The sequence below is a fragment of the Epargyreus clarus genome, unplaced genomic scaffold (assembly GCF_041222505.1).
Source record: "Epargyreus clarus isolate Ecla_fem2 unplaced genomic scaffold, WU_Ecla_fem_2.2 ptg000007l, whole genome shotgun sequence".
Classification (NCBI taxonomy): Eukaryota; Metazoa; Arthropoda; class Insecta; order Lepidoptera; family Hesperiidae; genus Epargyreus; species Epargyreus clarus.
Window position 1 is genome coordinate 13,481,990 of NW_027332215.1, and position 22,788 is coordinate 13,504,777.

Below are 22,788 nucleotides of genomic sequence, written 5' to 3' on the forward strand. Positions count from 1 at the left end.
AAGGCATTAAAATAGGTTCATAAACGGCGAAGTTATGGCTGTTATATTTACATGGGTGGAGGAGTTCCCCTCATTATCTCCAGAACCCATCGATGGATCCTAACCATATTTGAATGGGAGCAACTTCCAGCTCGTCTCTACACAATAAAAAAATAATTATTAAAATCGGTCCACTAACGGCGGTGTAATTCGTGTACATACATAGAAAAAAAAAAAAAAGATACCGGCCGAATTGATAACCACCTCCTTTTTGAAGTCGGTTAAAAAGTTAAACAGATTCACGCCAAGTTGAAACTAATATGCATTCCGGTCCCTCGCTGAACGTCTCCAAGATTTACTAAATAATTAACTCAGTGTTGGGCGTACGGTACAAGGGATTGTTTGACTTTCAAGTCCGAGCCAATAGCGGATGGAGGATTGGTAGTTAAAGCAATAGAAGGCTATTTGCATAACGCGCTAACGAACGTTTGCTTTTAGCTATTTATTTAGATTTCTTACTGATCGCACATTTGTATTAAGAAATTCGCAGTTTCTTGGACCGGAAGCCCAACTATTAAAATCTGTAATTATAGTGATACCTATATAAAGTCAGTACGATCATAAAACAGAACAAATCGCAAAATCCCTTCTGAGACTAAGCACTTTACAAACTTATTTCGTAGCAAATCTCGTAGAGGCGAGGGAGAGAGATAGTATCTTAGTAAAGATAGTAGCTGCTAAGGTTTTCGATGATAGTATAATATAGTACCATGCGAGTTTAAATTTACCAAAGTACTTAAGAACATATAAAAAAAATGAACTGAATAATTAGTATTAATTTTAAAACCCCACAACTGCACATTCATTGTTGGGCGAAACGAAGTTTGCCGGGTAAGCTAGCACTTATCTGATCAAAATCGATTTTTCTTTTTACTTAATATTTGTACCTTTTAAATACCCGGAATATTTTTAAACTCTACAATGTATGTATAAATTGTGTTGTTTTCTCAACTTTTTGGTAATTGTTTTATATGTAAATGTAAATTTTATAAAACCGTGAGCATTATGCGAACTAAAATTAAGCTGACTTTGCTACGAGAAAGCCCTTGTTAGGTGTCTTCATGTCGTAAAAATTCGCAAGAATTTCACAAGAGGGCGTTGTGTGGAAGCGGAGTAAATATATTACGTTTGTGTACTACATAGGTATTATGGCATGTAGATTGCTTTTAATTATTATTATGTAAATATGTAATAGTTTTACATTGTTAAACGGCTCATTTATGGTTTAGGATACTCTACAGTGAGTAAGGTATCTCCCATATCTTAGTCTGCCGCGCTCGAGACACTCCCGAAATCCCCTCTTGGGCTCGTTCATAAAGTCGTGTGAAGTCAATGTTCTACAAATTTTTGTTAAAATATTTTTTCTACTCGTACCAATTGGCATTGACGGTAAAATATTTTATTGTTATATACAAAATTATTTGACGACCAAAATGAAATAAATAATAAAAAAGGTAAAAATATCAAATAAAAAACGTAAGAAAAAATCAAAGACAATATAAATATAAAAATTACGAAGAACAAATTGAGAAACGAAATATGTGAAAAAATGTAAATTGAAAGAATTCGGTAACGCTCCCGGGTGGGATCGAACCACCGCCTCTCAGACTAACAGTCGAGCGCGCTACCATTGCGCCACGGGAGCTTGCTTGTTATGGGCTAAAAAATCCTATAGGTAACACACTATTAACTGTCTGATAAATATTGTGATTATGTGTGTTTACCTGTGGAACCACAAAATATATAGCGCTAGCAATAACCTATGAGCTTCGTCCGCAGAATTTATTAAGATAAGAAATTTTATAAGTTAAAATAGTTATATATTCTGGCTCAGTGGTGCAGGTGCTGGTCTGGCAGTGTTAAGTCTATATGGGTGTTATGAAGATCTGTCTTACTAGTTAAATTAAAACTTTTTACTAAAACATACTCGTATCATCACACGCGGAAAATAATGTTTAGTCGCTAATTTGTAAAATTTGTCGCTGGATTAGTTTTTGTCATAAAATAAATTTAAAGTATTTAAATTTGAACTTGCAAATGAAATTTATGGATTGCTTGGAATATTTTGTAAAAAGCATTTGAAAGTACATGTCTATAGGAAAAATCAGATTAATTGGAAGTATGGACTTAATGAAACAACACTGCTTCAGCCAACATACTATGTACTTCCTATATATCAAAATAATAAAAAAGTGAATGGATGGATGTGTGTACAAGTACTCCATGATTTCATGGTCCAGATCCGTCTTTTCTGAGGGATTCGAAAATCGGCACCAAATTCCGAAGTAAAAATTCGAATTTATGGGGACTGTTTTACCCGACTGCCAAGGAAGGGTTACGTTTTTCACGCGTATCTTATATGTTTGTCTTTTTTATTTTGGTCGGATCTAACAAACGGCTGCATTAATATCGACAGTTAAGGTGTCATTATATTCGTCTCAATGACCCGAGTGTCCTTAGATAGGTGTTAGAAAAAAAATCTAAATGGCGGATTTTTAGCGCAAAATACTAACATATTTAAAAAAAAGTTAACCGTACCTATCGAGTAGGGTATCAAATGAAAGGAAATTAAACAGAGATCATAAAAACATATTTGTATATATGTTACAGCCAAAGTGATAAATTCTGATATTATACATAATATCTAATATCTATTTTGTATAATATATACTCAATTTGGTCAAAGTGATAAATAACACGGAATTAATCACTTTAACCAGCGATTATATATAATATTTTCAAAGAATTGGATAAAGTAATAAAACAAGTATAGGTAAGCATTAGAAGTTTCTATTTTAACTTTCCTTAAGTATAAATTATATTTTTTGTAATTTTATAATGAACCACATATCGAATAATAGACATTTTGAGATGTTTTATGTACACAATATACGTATATCAGCTATGGGGTGGAGTAATAAAATACATGCGTTACTATTATCTCTGATCGCTTATTTATATTTTGAGTACATACTGACTTTACATGACTTGGACCAATCCGGAACGGTTCACGATTCACGATAATTCAGACCTAAACTGTATGATTCGTAGTTACTGTAATATAACAACCAAGATGACGTTGATACAACATGATTAATCATTAATAATTTCAGTTAATCTTAAGATTTACCGTAATTCGGACTTTTACAATAACATATTTATTACTTTGACTAACTTTAACATGCTATTATATATAGCAGCCGGGTTAAGTAATAAATTTATCACATTGTCTGGACAAATTAGTTATAATACATTATAACCAGTCATTATGAATAATAGCTCTTTGATCACTTTGACTGTAACATATATATTAAATAGCAATGTGACTGACTGACTGACTAAACCAAAACAGCTCTATTTAGAGTTCTGAAATTTTGCACATGGGTTCACTATATAGCGTATATAAGTACTAAGAAAAGCCTTTAGAAAAATCTACTAAAGAGGGTAAAATAGGGGATGACAGTTTTTTTATAAATCCGTTAATTTTGAAGCAACTACTATAAAATTTTGTATTTGGCTTTCTGGATAGGAACAAGGACACACCTATTTATCCCCTTCTGAAATCAACCCCGTAGAAGGTAAAATAAGCGTTAAAAGTTAATTTGAACTACCGTCAATTCTGATGCAAACACTATGAAATTTTGTACCTGGCATGTTGGATAAAAATAATTAAATTCTACCCTTAACGAGGTAAAATAATGACTGGAACTTTGAACTACTGTTAAGTTAATTATTCTTTAAAGCGTAAATGGTATTTTTTTTCCGAAATAGTATCACGTTAACCAAACCTATCGAGTAGGGTATCAAAATAAAGGAAATTAAAAGGAGATTACACATACATTACATAATATATATATATATTTATAAATATAACACATCGAGATGACTGTCTGAGTAAATGAGTAAGTTGCTGTGCCAGACATCAACGTAAAGGGAAACCGCTGAACTTTAGCGTACTGGAATTTTACACATAGGTTCTTTATATAGCGTACGAGTAAATGAGTACTACGAGGATAAAATAGGATAATAATTTTACCCACTTCGATCGATCCGAATAATTTAAAATTTCGAACACTTATGAATAACCGATGACAATACACGATTTTATTAATTTTATCCCATTCACCTCATTAGGATCGTCAGGAATCATCGTCAGGATTTTTAGTTTTTCAACTATAATTATTTATAGAAACTGAATAGTTTTTTCAAAGGTATGTGAAGTTTACCAATTCGCACTTGGCCAGCGCGGTGGACTAAGGGTTCGTACACAAAACTGCGATGCGACGTCGCATCGCAAAAATCTGCGAGCTCCCTCGACGCATCGCAAGAACTTGCGAATTGATTCGCATCGCACAGTGGTTGTTGTTGTTCGTCACCCTGAGAGACGCTACGCCGCACGATATCGCATCGCAGCAATTCGCATCGCAATTTTCTGCGTTGCGAATTCGCATCGCGTCGCATCGCAGTTTTGTGTTCAAGCCCTAAGGCCTAATCCTTTTCATTCTGAGAGGAGACCCGTGCCCAGCAGTGGGACAATAATGGATTGATGATGAAGTATTTATAATTTTATTTAATTTTGTTAAATAATTTAATATAAAATCGATGACACAAATTATTTGTTTGTTCTTTTTACATACAATTTAACATAAAACGTATTATAATACATTATAAAAAGAGAAAAGTCAAAAAACAGCAAAAATACAACCTACAATCAATGCCTCCAGAGAGAATCGAACTCCCGACCCATGGTTTGTAAGACCATTGCTCTATCCCCTGAGCTATGGAGGCTGTTGCTTTAAAATTCGAAAACTCCTATTGGCTGTGATCATTAGCTACAGCGCATGCGCGATACTGTGCAAGGTAGCCCTTAAGACATTTTTTCTATGTTTTCTGTTTCTAGTTTGCCAACCTCCCATTTATTTTCAAGCTTTTTGATATTACTGTTTGTTGTTATTAATATTATAATGCCATGCGTTATAGATAGTATGTAAAAAAACCGTTTAAATAAATCAAGAGTATGTCTATATCTATCTATACCTAATGGGACTATACCTAATGTACATTATTTTATGTAAAAAAATGTAAATATATATAGAACTGCAAATACATTTATATTGCAATTACAATAAAGCAATTCAACTGTTAAATATTATTTCGCAAATTGTAGCGCCATCTGTCTGGTGGTGGTGGAGTATTGTTCATGCAGAGCTAGACCTTCGTACACGTCGCTAGGAGTTCCATGTCCTCACGACAGATAGCGGGGAATACGATGAAGCATATTTTTTATATTTCATTAGTGGTTTAAACTTACGTTGCTGCATCAAATATCAAATAAAAATTACCCTTCCTTCCACTTTAAATTTGTTTGTTCTTTTTACATATAATTTAACATAAAACGTATTATAATACATTATATTATGTATGATATTTTGTTTATAGTACATTATAATACATTATAAAAAGAGAAAAGTGAAAAAACAGCAAAAACATGTCCTACATGATTCTCAGTGCCTCCAGAGAGAATCGAACTCCCGACCCATGGTTTGTAAGACCATTGCTCTATCCCCTGAGCTATGGAGGCTGTTGCTTTAAAATTCGAAAACTCCTATTGGCTGTGATCATTAGCTACAGCGCATGCGCGATACTGTGCAAGGTAGCCCTTAAGACATTTTTTCTATGTTTTCTATGTTTCTAGTTTGCCAACCTCCCATTTATTTTCAAGCTTTTTGATTTTACTGTTTGTTGTTATAAATATTATAATGGCATGCGTTATAGATAGTATGTAAAAAAACCGTTTAAATAAATCAAGAGTATGTCTGTAACATTCTCTTTTTTGTGTTGTTTTATTTTTTGGTTTATAAAGTTTGTTATTCTATTTTCATTACCACGTTTACATCTGTATTGCATGTGATGTTTACCTCTAAGTGGTCGCATATTAACGTACGTACACGTAAAGATTGATTTCCAAAGAGAACTTGGACCAACTCAAGATGCAGTTTGCTTTTTGCTACTGCAAATACCTCAAAACATTTATAAAAACTACGTGTATTCAATTCTTCAATTGTCAGAATCTATTGTCATTCAAAAGTAATAAATTAAAAAATTAAATGACATTATGACATACAAGGACCGAAAAGTTGTTGATCACTCAATATTATGAATGTACAACTTGCCGCGTAGTGTGATAATTAACGGGGCGTTCATTAAAACATATTTTTACATCACCTAGTTTTAGAGATTAGAGATCAGTAGATAATCGTCCATAGTAATACCTCAAGTACTCCTTATCCCCTGGTACGGCGAAGCTATGAAACGCACTTCGTAGCTATATTCGTAGCATTGCTACGACATAGATTCGTAGTAGATCCATTGCATTTACTCTACTTACCGAAACAAATGAATATTTTTAAGGGTCATATTCTTACTACCATCATTTTTACCTTATCCATTTTAAAGTGTTTAATGTCTTATATTCGCATATATCGTTTAATAATAAGGAACAATTAAATAATATCGGTGAACGGTGTTGAATTTCAGAAACACATCTAAAAAATAAAAAAGTTGGACGATTTACCAAAATTTCATTTTTTTACGATTATTTTCTTGCATTTATAAAATATTTGGAGCATTTAAAGCATTTAGAAATATTTTTGTAATGAATTTAGCAACATTTTGGATATCATATATTTTGAGTTTTTAATTAAGACATTTTCATAATGGTTAGAGAAAAATAATGTATCTTTTCGATAAAATTGTCTACATTTTACCCCATTAAAGTACCAATAAGTAAAAAATATGTCAAAAATCGAAAAAATATACAAAAACGTAACTGTCTCGCGGAATTTCATGTGATATGCGTGTTCCCTGGCGGGATTCGAACCCGCAACCTCCGATACTAACAACCAGGCCCTTCCTATTGGGCCACAGGGACACAGCGTATGATTTCGAAATGTGACATATATTGTGTGTGTTTATAAACAATTAACATATGTCGCATGTCGTTTAACAATGTAAAACTAGTCTGTTAGTCTGAGAGTACTACATAATTATAATTACAGGCTTACATGATTTTTTCATTTCATTTTTGTAAATATGGATGTAGTGAAGTTTTAGGTTTGTATATAATTCATTATTTTCGACAAAATTACACTTATTGGAAGTTAGACTTAATAAACGAGAACCAATGGAATGATCTTATGGGGACTGAGGATGGTCAAACTTGCTTATTGTTTTGACTGAAGCGTTACTTGCAATATCATCATCCTAACCACACGGAGTCAAAGTCAAAGATTACATTATACAATGCCAACTTCATCCTAACTAAAACAGGAGATTTTGTGTCTACCATGACCCCTTATCTTAACATACAACCCACCCCCACTGCCCCTATGACCCAAGTTGTAAGCAAGTTAAAAAAGTGGTCTCGGTCGCGCAGATCACTGGGAAAATTAGTGAATAAAGACCCGTAAAAGGCAGTAATACAAATTTTTGAGATCCAAAAATTTACAAGTTATAATAAATAACGAAGTTGATCTTCATTCAAGATTGAAATTAATTAGCCGATATTTGATACCTTTCTTTTTCAATTGTTCTATGTTAAGTAGGTATACGTTCTTTTACTAAATACTAGTTGGAAACTTTTATTAACAAAATAAAGTATGTTTCGTCGGTTTGCAGTTTACTGGCCAGTGATTTTGTATTGATAGTAAGTCATACGAGCGCTCAGTGGCCAGTATGATGGCCACATGTTTTTTTTGGGTTTTCTCGAAAAATAATTAATTTCAAAAACTTTTACTATAATATACCATTTAATTTTATGGCATAGAACATATTAGTATCATTGATTATTAAAATTTCCAAAAAAAGTGAGGGTGTGCATTAATGGGTTAACATGAATAATATGTCCCATCTTTACATACTCTCAGTCATATCCCGTATGGTCTAGTGGCTAGGATACCTGGTTAACACTCCGGGAGGCTCGGGTTCGATCCCCGGTGCGGGACTTTACCGACATCTATTTTTTTTCTATCTAATAACAACAAAACATATATATATATGTTTTGTTGTTATTAATATAACTTGTAATGCTTGCAAATTATTATCATTAAATTAATTTGTTTAAGATATTATTGGATCTTACCGACGTGTAGCGTCTCGCGTCTCTCGCGTCGTAAATAAAGGATTTTTCTAAAGATATTTGCCTGATTATTAAATTACCTATATTGTGTCTGAACTACGAATTGACTAAAAATCAATTAAGTCGAAACACATTGAAATAAACAATAATAATTGTTTGGTGCCTAATGTACATTATTTTATGTTATAAAAATGTAAATATATATAGAACTGCAAATACATTTATATTGCAATTACAATAAAGCAATTCAACCATTAAATATTATTTCGCAAATTGTAGCGCCATCTGTCTGGTGGTGGTGGAGTATTGTTCATGCAGAGCTAGACCTTCGTACACGTCGCTAGGAGTTCCATGTCCTCACGACAGATAGCGGGGAATACGATGAAGCATATTTTTTATATTTCATTAGTGGTTTAAACTTACGTTGCTGCATCAAATATCAAATAAAAATTACCCTTCCTTCCATAGAACTGATTTCTGTATAAAGCGAAAATTTATATTCATATGTATGTTATCATCACTTATACCTAAAGTTTACATACATTTGTAATATGTTTTGTTTATCGTACTGTAATATCCAAGACGTCCACTACATTTCATCTCTCCGGGAACTAATACAAATCTCCCACTTATTTTATGTATATTAAGACCGGCTTATAAATGAAAATAAATAGTATGCACTACGAATTCAATGAAATACAACAAACCCATAGGAAAAAAATGACAATTGTGGCAACATTAGTTCTCGTACCGGGAATCGAACCCGGGTCTCCTGGAGTGCAAACCGATTATCCCAGCCACTGGACCATACGGGACAAAATTATACATATTATTATGAATTATTATGAATAATATGTACAAATGTATCGTTTTATAATTTAAAAAAAACATTGATATATCTCACAATTTTTATTGGTTCGTTTGTCTAGGTGTTACTCACGTAATGATTTGCTTAGCTATCATAACCACCTAAACATTAATGTCATATATTTTAAAACATAATACCAGTTATTATGGGTTATCCATAAAAGATAGGTATATGCTGTCGCGGACTTTTGTGTAATACCTTTTATGTTCAAAAATATTTCAATAGATACTTTATTATCTATATGTATAAAAAATTACGTTTTCTCTCCAGAATAAAGGATTTTTTAATAAGTAAACAAGTTATTTGCCGAATAATTAAATTAACTATATTGTGTATGAATTAACTTAAAATATCAATTAAGTCGAAAAACATCAAAATATATAATAATAATCTCCGGGTGCTTCATGTAGAGCATTTTATGAAAAAAAATGTCAAAAAACTAGAATTGCAAGTACATTTATTTTGGAATAATAATATAGGAATGTAGTAGTTAAATATTATTTCGCAAATTGTAGCGCCATCTGTCAATCTATGAACCGATCAGACGCTTCCCGGGGACTTAGCCCTGGTTGCACTGGTCCCGCGCGCCTGTACTCATGACAGTACTCCGTGTTAACCTCCTTGGACCGGTCGAGGTTGCTCTCGAGGTCGTCCTCGAACTGCGGCTGCATGGTCAGCAGCTGCACGTGCGACGCGAGCGCGGTGGCCTGCAGCTGCTGCCAGCTGTACTGCAGGTTGTCATCCTGCTCCATGTCTTGCTTGCTCACGGGCAGCTCGTACCGCGTTGTTACGTTGAAGGCTTCCTGCAAGGCGAGGAGACACTTTACATTATATTATATAGAAGGTAATAGAAGCCCTTGTGGCTCAAACCTGCCACACCACCACACTATTTCTACCTAATAATAGGAGTGTTAAGCACTAGAAATCTTAACTTATTAATAATTTGTTACCAAGTATTTTTAGAGATTTAACTTACAAAACACAATGAATATGAAAAATTATAGGTACACATTACCTACCGCATATACAAATAGCAATATTTTAAAGCAATAATCTAAACATATAATTAGTTGTACACAAATACATCTCTAGAAGATGTTTTATTTATGTATTTTTTTATATTTACCTCAATTCTGTTACGTAATAAATATGTAAATAAAAATGATATTAGAAATTGAACGTTGTGATGTGCGGTGAATAACAAATTACAGTGTAATGCGAATTTGCAAGTTTGCATTTATGTTAAAATCATGAATACGTTACGAAAATAGTTTAGTATTCAAATTTGAAACCTGCAGTGGTTTGGCTAATAGTCTGTTATGTAAAAGTTAGGCATAACTTAAGATGTAAGTAATATAACTGTGAATGTAGGTACCTGTTTACTAGATTTATTTTGTAGCTGAAACAACTTTTCGACGCGATTGCAAGGTTTTCATTAGGTATAGGTTGTAACTCGCTTAACAAACGGAACGTAAAAACATTAAAGATATGTTTGATTTTTTCTAACTAAACTGACTAAAACTAAAACTATTTTCCTTCCCCATTCGCCATATTTCGATGATTTACGAAAAAGTGCTGAAAGTTTATTAATGTTAGGTAAAGGTGTAACAAACACTACAATTCGAGGAGCACCACCGCCACACCTGTTCCTAGCGTGAAGTTCTTGCGTTCCGCGGAAACTTTTGGATGCGACTATGTAAGTGGCTTCAGATAGAGTTTTTGAAAGTCTTAGAACTCTTTGTGGTTTGACTCCGGCGGCACCCCCGCCACACCTATTTCTGCCTAATAACAGCTGTGTTAAGCACTGCTGTGTTCTGGATTAAAGGGTGTGGTATGAGAGACATACTTTTCCGAGGAGTTCCAGCTTAGTCCTGAGGTGTAGCAGCGCATCTGTGACAAACCTTAGGTAGGAATATCTAATCCTATCTGGGGTTGATTACAGGGTCCATGGGTGGCAGTAGCCACTTACCATCAGGTGGACTGCATGCTCGTCTGCTACTGCTATATTATAAAAAAAAGTCTACATGTTATTCTCATGCACTTATAAGGTGTATACATCAATCCATCCTCACAAACTTTACCATTAATAGTATTTAGGACAGGATAGAGTTAGTAGCATAGCATATTGGCTGAAGGGGTGTAGTTTCAAAAAGTCCATATATCTGATTAATCTGAATTTTCGTATTTTGCCTTCTTATTAGAAATGTGCTAAGCAATCTATACACAAAATTTTATTTCCAAGGTCAAATTTAAATACTTTATTTTACGATAAGAAGTAAGACAGCGGCAAATACACAATTTAACGACAGAAATATTGTTTTATTTTTCGGATGTGATACGAGTATGATTTTATATTGCCTACATACGATTGGTTAGATTGTTGAAACTGGTTAATGTCACTTAATTATTTATTAAGTATTTATAATATTATTTATTAAATAATTTAATTTAATTTAACAAATTGTTTGTTTGTTCTTTTTACACACAATTTAACACAAAACGTAATATTTTGTTTATAGTACATTATAATACATTATAAAAAGAGAAAAGACAAAAAACACCAAAAAAAACAACCTACGTCATCAATGCCTCCAGAGAGAATCGAACTCCCGACCCATGGTTTGTAAGACCATTGCTCTATCCCCTGAGCTATGGAGGCTGTTCCTTTAAATTTCGAAAAATCGTATTGGCTGTGATCATTAGCTACAGCGCATGCGCGATACTGTGCAGGGTAGCCCTTAGGACATTTTTTCTATTACGCGAGATTGTATCTGATTATAAAAGGAGAAAAACATTGTATCACGTTATAAAAAGATAAAAGTGAAAAACCATCTCTTCTATGTGAAAAACACATAAAAATGGAAAACAAAATCAAAATCATACAGGATAAATGCCTCCAGAGAGAATCGAACTCCCGACCCATGCCTTGTTAGACCATTGCTCTATCCTCTGAGCTATAGAGGCTGTTGAATTAAATCTCTATATATACAGGGTGAATTTTTCAAACGGGCCTTCAGGGCCAAATCCGAAACTATAAGGATTAGCGAAAAATGCTGAAAGGAGTTACGAGGCCAATTTTGATATAAACTAAAACTGCGTCATTCGTTTCTTAAAATATCTTTTTCCTTAGCCGGGAATCGAACGAGTTCATTTTGAAAAAAATTACACCCTCTATATTATTCAGCTATCTGATAGTGTCGCTTATAAGGATCAAATTCGGGGAAGTAATGTTATGTGACAAATGAAAGGAAAAGGAAAATTTTGAAGAAAATACATATTTTTCCATACATTGGCATACTAATTCTTAAGGATTATACATAACAAATGATTTATGTATATTTTTTGAGAAACATACATAAGACATACCATTGAAGAATTTGTTGGTTAATCAACTAATTATTCGATGTTATGACCATGACATACGGCTTAGTATGAGAAAGTAATAGTTTGGCAAATAAGTTACCGCTGTTTTTAGGATTTATTTTTTAATAAAAATAGTTAACTGATTAAACAGTAAATTCTTATTGTTTGTTGTTTACAACTTCGTTTCAACATTAAATATGATTTTCTATAACTCTTTGTTATCTCTCTAATCACTTATAGATTTGACTCGAAAAAATTCATTCATCAAATTGTCAACTTTACATCTGTATTAAACGAACTCCGCCCATAGCAAGTTAAATCTTTTATAATGGTCCTAAAAATAACCTTAACTAAGTCGGACATAAAAATATAAATTCTTGGAGAACAAAACGTCCGTTTCGAATGATTTGAAACATTGAGCCAAAAAAAATGTTAATACGCGAAATGTTTCGATTGATGAATGGCGGGAACTTAACTGCCAATTTAATATGAAAAAATATGTATTTTCTTAAAATTGAGGCTTTTCCTTTAGTTTGTCATTTGTCATTACTTCCCAGATTTTGATCCTTATTAGCAACACTGTGAGATAGTGAAATAATATAGAGGAAGTGAGGATGTAATATAGAGGATGTTCAAAATGAACTCGTTCGATTCCCGGCTAGGGAAAAAGTTATTTTAAAAAATTAATGATGCAGTTTTAGTTTTTATCAAAATCGGCCTCGTAACTCCTTTCAGCATTTTTCGCTCATCCTTATAGTTTCGGATTTGGCCCTGAAGGCCCGTTTTAAAAATTCACCCTGTATATTTGTTTATTATTATAGGTTGCACCAAAATGAACTGATTTCTGTATAAAGCGAAAATTTATATTCATATTTATGTTGTTATCACTTATACCTAAACTTTACATACATTTGTAATATGTTTTGTTTATCGTACTGTAATATCTAAGACGTCCACTACATTTCATCTCTCCGGGAACTAATACAAATCTCCCACTTAATTTATGTATATTAAGACCGGCTTATAAATGAAAATAAATTGTATGTACTACGAATTCAATCAAATACATAGATCTATTACATTAATCAAATACAACAAACCCATAGAAAAAAATGACAATTGTGGCAACATTAGTTCTCGTACCGGGAATCGAACCCGGGACTCCTGGAGTGAAAACCAATTATCCTAGCCACTGGACCATACGGGACAAAATTGTACATATTATTATGAATAATATGTACAAGTGTATTGTGGTGTTTGTGTATTGTATACGTGTAATGTATTTGTTTGTGTATTGTACAAGTGTATTGTTTTATGATAAAAAAAAAACATTAATATAACTCACAATTTTTATTGGTTCGTTTGTCTAGGTGTTACTCACGTAATGATTTGCTTAGCTATCATAACCTAAACCTAAACACTAATGTAATATAATGCTACAACAGTAATGTTAGGTGATTATGATAGCAAAACATTAATGTAATAATGCTCTCCATTTAATAACGAAACAAAGGCGGAGTTTATGATCAAGTTTTTAAAATTACTATTTTTTTCTGGACGATTAATTACTTTTGTTAAAATATACATATATACGATGATAAATTTATAAAGGAAATATATTTATGGAATAAAATACAAAATAATTCAAAATTTTCTGTTCGACGAACATTCCTCCGTTGCTTCCAAATATGCGTCATGTACTAAAATAATCACAAAGCGTAATTTTCATATTTTTAACATTATTAGGGAATTCTAAAAATGTTTTGACAATTTTCACATAAATCGAACGTGTATTACGCAAAATATTAACAAAAGTTATTTCCAATGCCCGCAACGAAAATTTGAAATCGCATTTGTACTAGGGAGGCATGATACACGAAGAGATGAACGTTCCATTCTGTATGGAGAAGGTGTATAGATTTTATGGAGGCGGTATTTTAGACCCGCAATCGTACTAGGGATATCTACTCGTGGATATCATCTGTCGGATATACCGGCAGGGTTGCCGATTAGTGAAAAAGTCCCCGATTTGCGGGAAAATCCAACTCAAATGGGGATTAGTGTGGGAATTGGTTCTGTGTGGGAAATATGTGGGGAATTTGACTTATTAACATTTTGTTGTTAATAAGTAATAAGAAATACTCGATTTTACTCATGAACAAGCCGATTAAAGCCCGAACTTGAATAACTCGTAAGGATCGTAATCGTGGATGGATGATATATATAGGAATTAAACCTTTCAGAAGGTATGTCAGATTAAAAAAAAGGAAAAAAATTACCCTGTATAGCAATCTAGAGTTAAATAAATCAATTCTACAAAATATGGGTATGTAATTAAATGTAATTAAATGTCCAACTGCTAATGCTTCTCCATTTAATAACAAAATAAAGGTCAAGTATATAATTGTTAAATTGTCAAAATTGGTATCCTTTTCTGAACGATTGATTACATTTACCTTATAATAGAAACAGTGAAAAGCTGAATTTCCTTACTTGCAAGTAGTGATATTTTTTTATCTCCGAGGCCCACCACCGTATTTCACGCGGTACAACAAAAATCATGTTTAGATATAATAACCACATCTTGATAAAGTCATACCGTTTACAAACATTTACATACATTTTGAATATACATAGACAGTAATATCAAAGCTTTTATTATTTTCTTCCTCTCCGTTATAATATAGGATCACAAAAAAAACCGCTTTATCGAAATGCAACAATTTACATTTTTTAAATCACTCACTGAAAAATGTCACTAATGTGTGCACTTGTATAGTGGGAGCTAAGTCTTAGGTCTGACAATACTGGGATAATCAGGTGGGCGTTTTGCTTGGCGGAGCGGTCCACATACCGGTCTGACGCGCAGAGGGTTCCGGGTTCGATCCCCATACAAACAAATACCTGAAAGATGAATTTAGATTGATTATTGCCCTGGGCCTGGGTGTTTATCGATAAAATAACTACAATTGTTGTAAGTACATTTGTTTGCTATTACAATAGGGCAATTTAGTGGTTAAATATTATTTCGCATATTGTAGCGCCATCTGTGTGGTGGTAGTAGAGTTGTGTTCATGCAGAGCTAGACCTTCGTACACGTCGCCAGGAGTTTCATGTCCTTGCGACAGATAGCGGTGGAATACGATGAAGCATATTTTTTATATTCAAGTAATGGTTTACATTTCAATATGATAGACCAACTATCTGGATAGTATTTAACAGAAAAAATAAACACTGCATCACCAAATTTGTACACGCAGTTACCGAACGAAGATGAAGAGCGTTGAATTTCTCAAAAAATTTAAAACAATTGATAGTGCAAAAACGGTGCCACTTTTACTAAGGTAATTTTTTTCCCAGAGAGTTCAGACCCTCACCTATGTTCTCCCCAAGTTTGTCGTGGTACTTACGGGACACCCTGTATAAAAGGCTCCCTAATCAATAAGTACAAGCAGCTCCAAAAGTAGAAGATCAGATTAGCGTCTCAAAAAATACCTATACAATCAAGCTTTCAAAAGTAGCTAAACACAACTAGTAGCTAAGCACCATAATTATATAAACGTAAACGTAAAAGTTAGCAATTTTGCACATACGGTGTCCAGCTACTTTTGACGCGCTAGTGTACATCTAATTTTGACACTTGACGATGTTCATCTAACTATGATGCTAGGGGTACTTATGAAAGTATTGGTGGATAGGTAATTTTGGAATTTTGATCTGCTCATCCATTAATAAAGCTGACTTTACAAACACAAAACTTTACAAAGAAACACGGGCGGAGAATTTAATATCTCATTTTATTTTATTTTGATATATGTTATTCAATAATTTTACTGACACCCAACGCTCTATAGAAAAATTGCGAAGCACTCATTTATAAGTTTTGAAATCTACCTTCTATACCTACTAAATAGTTAAGTATTGCGATCAGAGTAGACGTTACACAGAAAGAGATGATACAGAGACATATTTGTGTGCAGTTGTGCTTATAAATATTCAATCTGTAAACTTAACGCCATCTAGTAATTTAATACAGCACTATTACATAGGAACCCTTGTAAATATTCTCTCCAAGCTCTCCCTACGCTAGAGGACTACGTAGTATAGAAAGCATTCGCTAGATGTCCTTAATTTAAAATTATGAAAGATTACTTGTTAAGTGTGATTTCGTCTACGTGTAAATAGTTACATAATATACCCCTACATAAAAATAAACATTTTCGTCCCCTTTATAATATTAGCGTATTGAAACTACCCCTAATGTCGCCTTCAATATGAATTAACATGAAAAAAATATAATTTTTGTTAAATCTACGACAACCGCAATTTTTATCAGTTAAAATATATTTGAAGTTTTAAATGTACTCGTATACTAACAAACTGCAATGTTTTACTAAAATCAAAATGATAGTTTTCGTGTTATACTTGAACAAAATGACAAATAATATTTCTATACGCATAAAAAAAATATTTGGCCTATAAATGTATAAAAATATAGTTTTAAGTTTTAAGATTTTTCTTGGATGTGATCTCAAGCTATAGGCAAAATAAAATATTAATATATTATCATGTAGCCACTTCTAATTTGCAATAAAAGTTTTATGTGCATTCTACCCGAACTAGAAAAACTCTTTGTATCAACTTTTATAATGATCATCAGTTTTTTTTTAAATAAAAAACTTATATCAATAAATATACATTACAAACAGTCATGAACATCGGTTATATTTATCATTATTATGGCATATTTTTTTAATTTACTTTTAGGGACTTCAATTACGGTATGATGCAGTACCACATTTTTATTGTAATATTAAAATAATATTTTCTAAGCCTTTGAGAAAATAATTCCATTTGTAAAATTTACAAAATTCTTATTAGTTTCGTCACAATTCAATAAAAACTATCTAAGGACACTAGGGTCATTGAGACAAATATAATGATACCTAATTGTCGACATTTATCCAGCCGTTTGTTAGATTCGACCAAATATGCCCGTCCTTCGCAGTCGGGTAATAAAAAGTTATAAAATTACAAAAATATAAAACGTAAGAAAAATTAAAGACAATATAAATATAAAAATTACAAAGAACAAATTCAGAAAAGAAAATGTAAAAATATGTAAAAAACGAACTACCACTATCAAACGCTCTCGGGTGGGATCGAACCACCGCCTCTCAGCTTGACAGCGAGCGCGCTAACCACTGCGCCACGAGAGCTACGTTATTAGAGAGCGAAAAAGCCCTACATTTAACACCCTGCTGTCTTTTATAAATATTGATAATGTGTATTTTACTGTAGTCTCGAATGTTTATGACGAGATCTTTTAGAAGTTGTAGAACTATTATGATTCGATGATGCCAGTATTGTCCGTTTTTAGCGTTTATTTAAACAGGACAAAAGATGTCGACGTGAAAATTCAGATTAGTATGGACATTTTGAAAATACTGCCAACATGCTAGGGACTACTAATTCTATCCTATCCTAAATAAGTACTATATAGGCAGTAGTTTGTTAAGATGGGTATATGTACCTTATAACTTGGTGAAAATAACCTATAGACTGCAATGTACAAAGACATTATGAATGTAATATGATGATAATTTCGAGTAAGTCGTTAAAATTCTTGCCCTCAGAAAAACTTGCGACTCACTTGATATTTATCGCTATATGAAAGCTAAACCAAAAAATATACCCATAAATTTTCGTTTTTCTGTAATTCTGATGTTTAAACGAAAGTTTCATCCTAATCCGATTAGCCGTTTTGCTATAAGAACACACAAACATCCATACTTCCTCACAAACTTCGGCTACCTTTGGGTACAAAACAAATACAGGTATGTGACGATAAAAATGAAATTGACACCCATTGACATATTTACTTTTGCAGTTTGCTTTGCCGTCTTGCCTCGGAACAACGTCTTGCGAATTTTCGATCACCCTTCGATTTACCCTTGGTGTGAGTCTTTACGTTTTTGCAAAAATGACTGTTTTGGTATTTGTTTGCGTATTTGCCAATCCATTTCCAAGCAAAGAAGTAGGACGACAAAGAGTTGATGACGAAACAAATGTAGCCTCATGGCAAGTGATAACTCCTACCCATAGCTATTAGTAATCGAGCCCAGATAAGATTACCCGAGGTCAGCCATAAATGCGTTGCTACCCTTGAAGACTACGTTGGAACGGCTCGGATATGTCATCATCATCATCATCATCATCAACATCCCATTATCGTCCCACTGCTGGGCACGGGTCTCCTGTCATAATGAGAAGAATTACGTAGGCCATAGTCTCCATTAGTTCTCACTGTAGCCGATACTACTGACGCTTGTGTTCCCCGGTGGGAATCGAACCCACAATCTCCGGCACCAACAACCGGGCCTCTCCTATTAGGCTACGGGGACACAATGAAATGTTGCGAAATTTGGGTAACATTGTGATAGTCTAGTGGTTAAGAAACTCGGCCTCTCGATCGAGGGTTCCGAGGTTCAAATCCCAGGCATGCACCTCTGAATTTTCAAAGTTATGTGCGTATTAGAAATTAATTATCACTTGCTAAGCGGTGAAGGAAAACATCGTGAGGAAACCTGCATACCTGAGAGATATATAAAAAAAGTCTCAAAAGTATGTGACGTCTACCAATACGCACTTGGCCAGCGCGGTGGACTATGGCCTAATCCATTTCATTATGAGAGGAGACCCGTGCCCAGCAGTGGGTTGTTGATGTTGATGATGTGATTGTGATCTGACGAGAACTGCATATTTAAAACTATTGGGGCATTGTTCTGAGAAAGGCGTGACCAATTTAGGTACACACTATATTGTGTGTACTATCTATACATATAACGTAAAATTAATTACTATTAATAAAAAATATTATTTACTGAAGGTTCATCTTACATTTTAAACGTAGGCAAAGGCACGGGTAATGCTGGTCAAAATATATTACGTATTTACCATTTGCTAGACATGTCTTCTCTCAGTATTATGTTAAGATGATTTCGACACCCTTAACAACATTGTAATAGAAACAATTTAACCGACTTCGAAAGGAGGAACTTCTGTATTTGGTTGTACCTATGTATTTTTATAACCATGTAGACCAATTTACAATTTTAAAAAGATTTCCTTCATTTCGAAAATTATTACTCGGCGTCATTGATTCGACTCCGAAGGCACCAACGCAACACCTATTTCTGCCCTATAAAAACAGTGTAAAGCGTTGCTATATTCTGGCTTGAAAGGTTTGCTAAGGAAGACAGCCATCTATGCAAGGCTTTCTAAGTTAGTCCTCAGAGGTTCCTTGTTAACGCAACTGTGGCCGACAGCAGCTTTTAAGAACTTTTCATCATCATCATCATCATCATCCCATTTCTGCCCCAATGCTGAGCACGGGTCTTCTCTCAGAATGAGAAGGATTAGGCCATAGCCACCGCGCTGGCCAAGTTGGTAGACTTCACATACATTAGGAAACATTTTTTTAAGATTACCCAGGTATGCAGGTTTCCTCACGATGGTATCCTTCACCATTAAAGCAAGTGATCATTCATTTCTAAAACACTTATGACTTTGACAAATCAGAGGCTTCAAACCTCGAGGTTAGAACCATTTTGTTTTCTAAACCTCGGTTAAAATTTACCAAATTTAAACATTCGGACCGTGTTTTGTAATTTTGCATTTTGACCCTTATACATAGGGTATAGGAGCCTTAGAACAATGTAACATTTTTGTGATAACTTTAATTAAATTGTAACTATGGAAAAGCGACGTATAAGCGAAACCGCTATACGATGGAGCCAACAATCTTTGCAACGAAAGCAATTGTTAACATTTAGAAACTGTCCCCGCAATTATGTTTTTTGCTTATAGTTTCTCTGTCGGTTATATTCCGTTTCCCACTAGTGCACAGCGTGGGACCCATTGTTTAGAGCCCACAGAAGTAATGTAGCATTTCAGCACAAACGAGAACAAAATCATAAAGATGTAAAGCGTTCGCTCTATAAAAGTGCAAGTTTAATTCCTATTACGATCCTCCAATATTCAAAAAAATTGTTTACATTTTATTCACAGCTTTCGTTTTAATGCTCTACATTGCTTAATGGACATCGGTCAATAACCTTTTTGCCAATACGGGCTAGCTACATAGTAGTTAAATATGGCATTTTTGGCGAAAATAAATGTTAGTCGACGTAAATAAATCGATTGTGTTTCATTCAATTTGATCCATTTATATTTTTATTTTGATGCAAAGAAACGCGGGCGGAGAATTTAATATCTCATTTTATTTTATTTTGATATATGTTATTCAATAATTTTACTGACACAACGCTCTATAGAAAAATTGCGAAGCACTCATTTAGAAGTTTTGAAATCTACCTTCTATACCTACTAAATAGTTAAGTATTGCGATCAGAGTAGACGTTACACAGAAAGAGATGATACAGAGACATATTTGTGTGCAGTTGTGCTTATAAATATTCAATCTGTAAACTTAACGCCATCTAGTAATTTAATACAGCACTATTACATAGGAACCCTTGTAAATATTCTCTCCAAGCTCTCCCTACGCTAGAGGACTACGTAGTATAGAAAGCATTCGCTAGATGTCCTTAATTTAAAATTATGAAAGATTACTTGTTAAGTGTGATTTCGTCTACGTGTAAATAGTTTCATAATATACCCCTACATAAAAATAAACATTTTCGTCCCCTTTATAATATTAGCGTATTGAAACTACCCCTAATGTCGCGTTCAATATGAATTAACATGAAAAAATATTATTTTTGTTAAATCTACGACAACCGCAATTTTTATCACATAAAATATATTTGAAGTTTTAAATGTACTCGTATACTAATAAACTTCAATGTTTTACTAAACTCAAAATGATAGTTTTCGTGTTATACTTGAATAAAGTGACAAATAATATTTCTATACGTATAAAAAAAAATATTTGGCCTATAAATGTATAAAAATATAGTTTTAAGTTTTAAGATTTTTCTTGGATGTGATCTCAAGCTATAGGCAAAATAAAATATTTATATATTAACCTGTAGCCACTTCTAATTTGCAATAAAAGTTTTATGTACATTCTACCCGAACTAGAAAAACTCTTTGTATCAACTTGTATAATGATCATCAGTTAAATTTTGTTATTAAAAAACTTATATCAATAAATATACATTACAAACAGTCATGAACATTGGTTATATTTATCATTATTATGGCATATATTTTAAATTTACCTTTAGGGACTTCAATTACGGTATGATGCAGTACCACATTTTTCTTGTAATGTTAAAATAATATTTTCTAAGCCTTTGAGAAAATAATTCCATTTGTAAAATTTACAAAATTCTTATTAGTTTCATCGTAATTCAAGAAAAACCTAAAACGCGCTATCGAAGTTTTTTACATTGGCGGTATATATACAACATCCCTCGCTTTATTGGCGGAGGTCCGTCGTGTCAATGGAAGCCAGTCTCGCCCCGCTGGTCTAAGGGGGCGGCCATTCAGATGCAGCGCTTGTTCGTTGATAAACAAACCCAATGAAACCAGTTTCGTCTCGCTGGTCTAAAGAGACGACCACTCAGATGTACGATGCTTGCGTCGTAGACTTAAGCCCCGAGATAACATTGATGCGGTCTTGACCTCTTTTGTCATTTTTAGTTTCTACCGTTTCAGTAAGTGATTTTCGTTAGACATATAAAAGGAATTGCGATAAAATAATGACATTTATGTTATATATTTGAAATATAATGACTACATAATAACATAATATGCGTTTCTCGTTTCACATAATGACATTAATATCAAGCAATTGTATCTGCCACATGGTACCGGAAAAAAGACATATTGTCTTTTTTCCGGTACCATGTCGACTACAATCTTAAATAACACCTGACTGTAAAATGTTAAGAAAAAAATAAATTAGGTTAAAAAGAACATTGACTTAAGAATATAATATAGATGAACGCAATCACATATCGGTTACGTGCGTACGGTACAGTGCGTCCCTGTTTTCGTATAAAATGCAACGTCCTTCAGATATAATACATAGAATCAATACTATCAGATAAAATACATCGTGCTCTGCAAGAGCATTTTAGCATACCCTTCTTTAGTCGTCCGCTAAGGAGTGGTTATGTTTTTCGCGCGTTTTATACTTCTATATATGTACCTTCGAATGTTCTAAACTAAAGGTGTTATATTCGTATCAAAACTCAAGTGTCTTAAGAATTTCGCAACAACACACGATGGTTACAATGTAATTGGAAAAGGATAAAATAATCAAAAAACCACCGAACTTAATAATGTATGTGAAGAAAATTACATGTATTATTATTAAATGTAGTATTAATGTAAAAAGCTTTCATATAAG

At 33.3% G+C, this 22,788-nt stretch overlaps 5 non-coding genes across 5 annotated transcripts; all 5 read right to left on the reverse strand.

The window, feature by feature from the left end:
* Positions 1-1,612: 1,612 nt before the first annotated feature.
* Positions 1,613-1,684, reverse strand: TRNAN-GUU (transfer RNA asparagine (anticodon GUU)). The gene has a single exon. It is a non-coding gene; the product is annotated as a tRNA-Asn (tRNA).
* Positions 1,685-4,754: 3,070 nt separating this feature from the next.
* TRNAV-UAC (transfer RNA valine (anticodon UAC)) lies at positions 4,755-4,827 on the reverse strand. The gene has a single exon. It is a non-coding gene; the product is annotated as a tRNA-Val (tRNA).
* Positions 4,828-5,547: 720 nt separating this feature from the next.
* TRNAV-UAC (transfer RNA valine (anticodon UAC)) lies at positions 5,548-5,620 on the reverse strand. The gene has a single exon. It is a non-coding gene; the product is annotated as a tRNA-Val (tRNA).
* A 6,010-nt stretch (positions 5,621-11,630) lies between these two features.
* TRNAV-UAC (transfer RNA valine (anticodon UAC)) lies at positions 11,631-11,703 on the reverse strand. Its single transcript has one exon. It is a non-coding gene; the product is annotated as a tRNA-Val (tRNA).
* A 232-nt stretch (positions 11,704-11,935) lies between these two features.
* TRNAV-AAC (transfer RNA valine (anticodon AAC)) lies at positions 11,936-12,008 on the reverse strand. The gene has a single exon. It is a non-coding gene; the product is annotated as a tRNA-Val (tRNA).
* Positions 12,009-22,788: the final 10,780 nt, after the last annotated feature.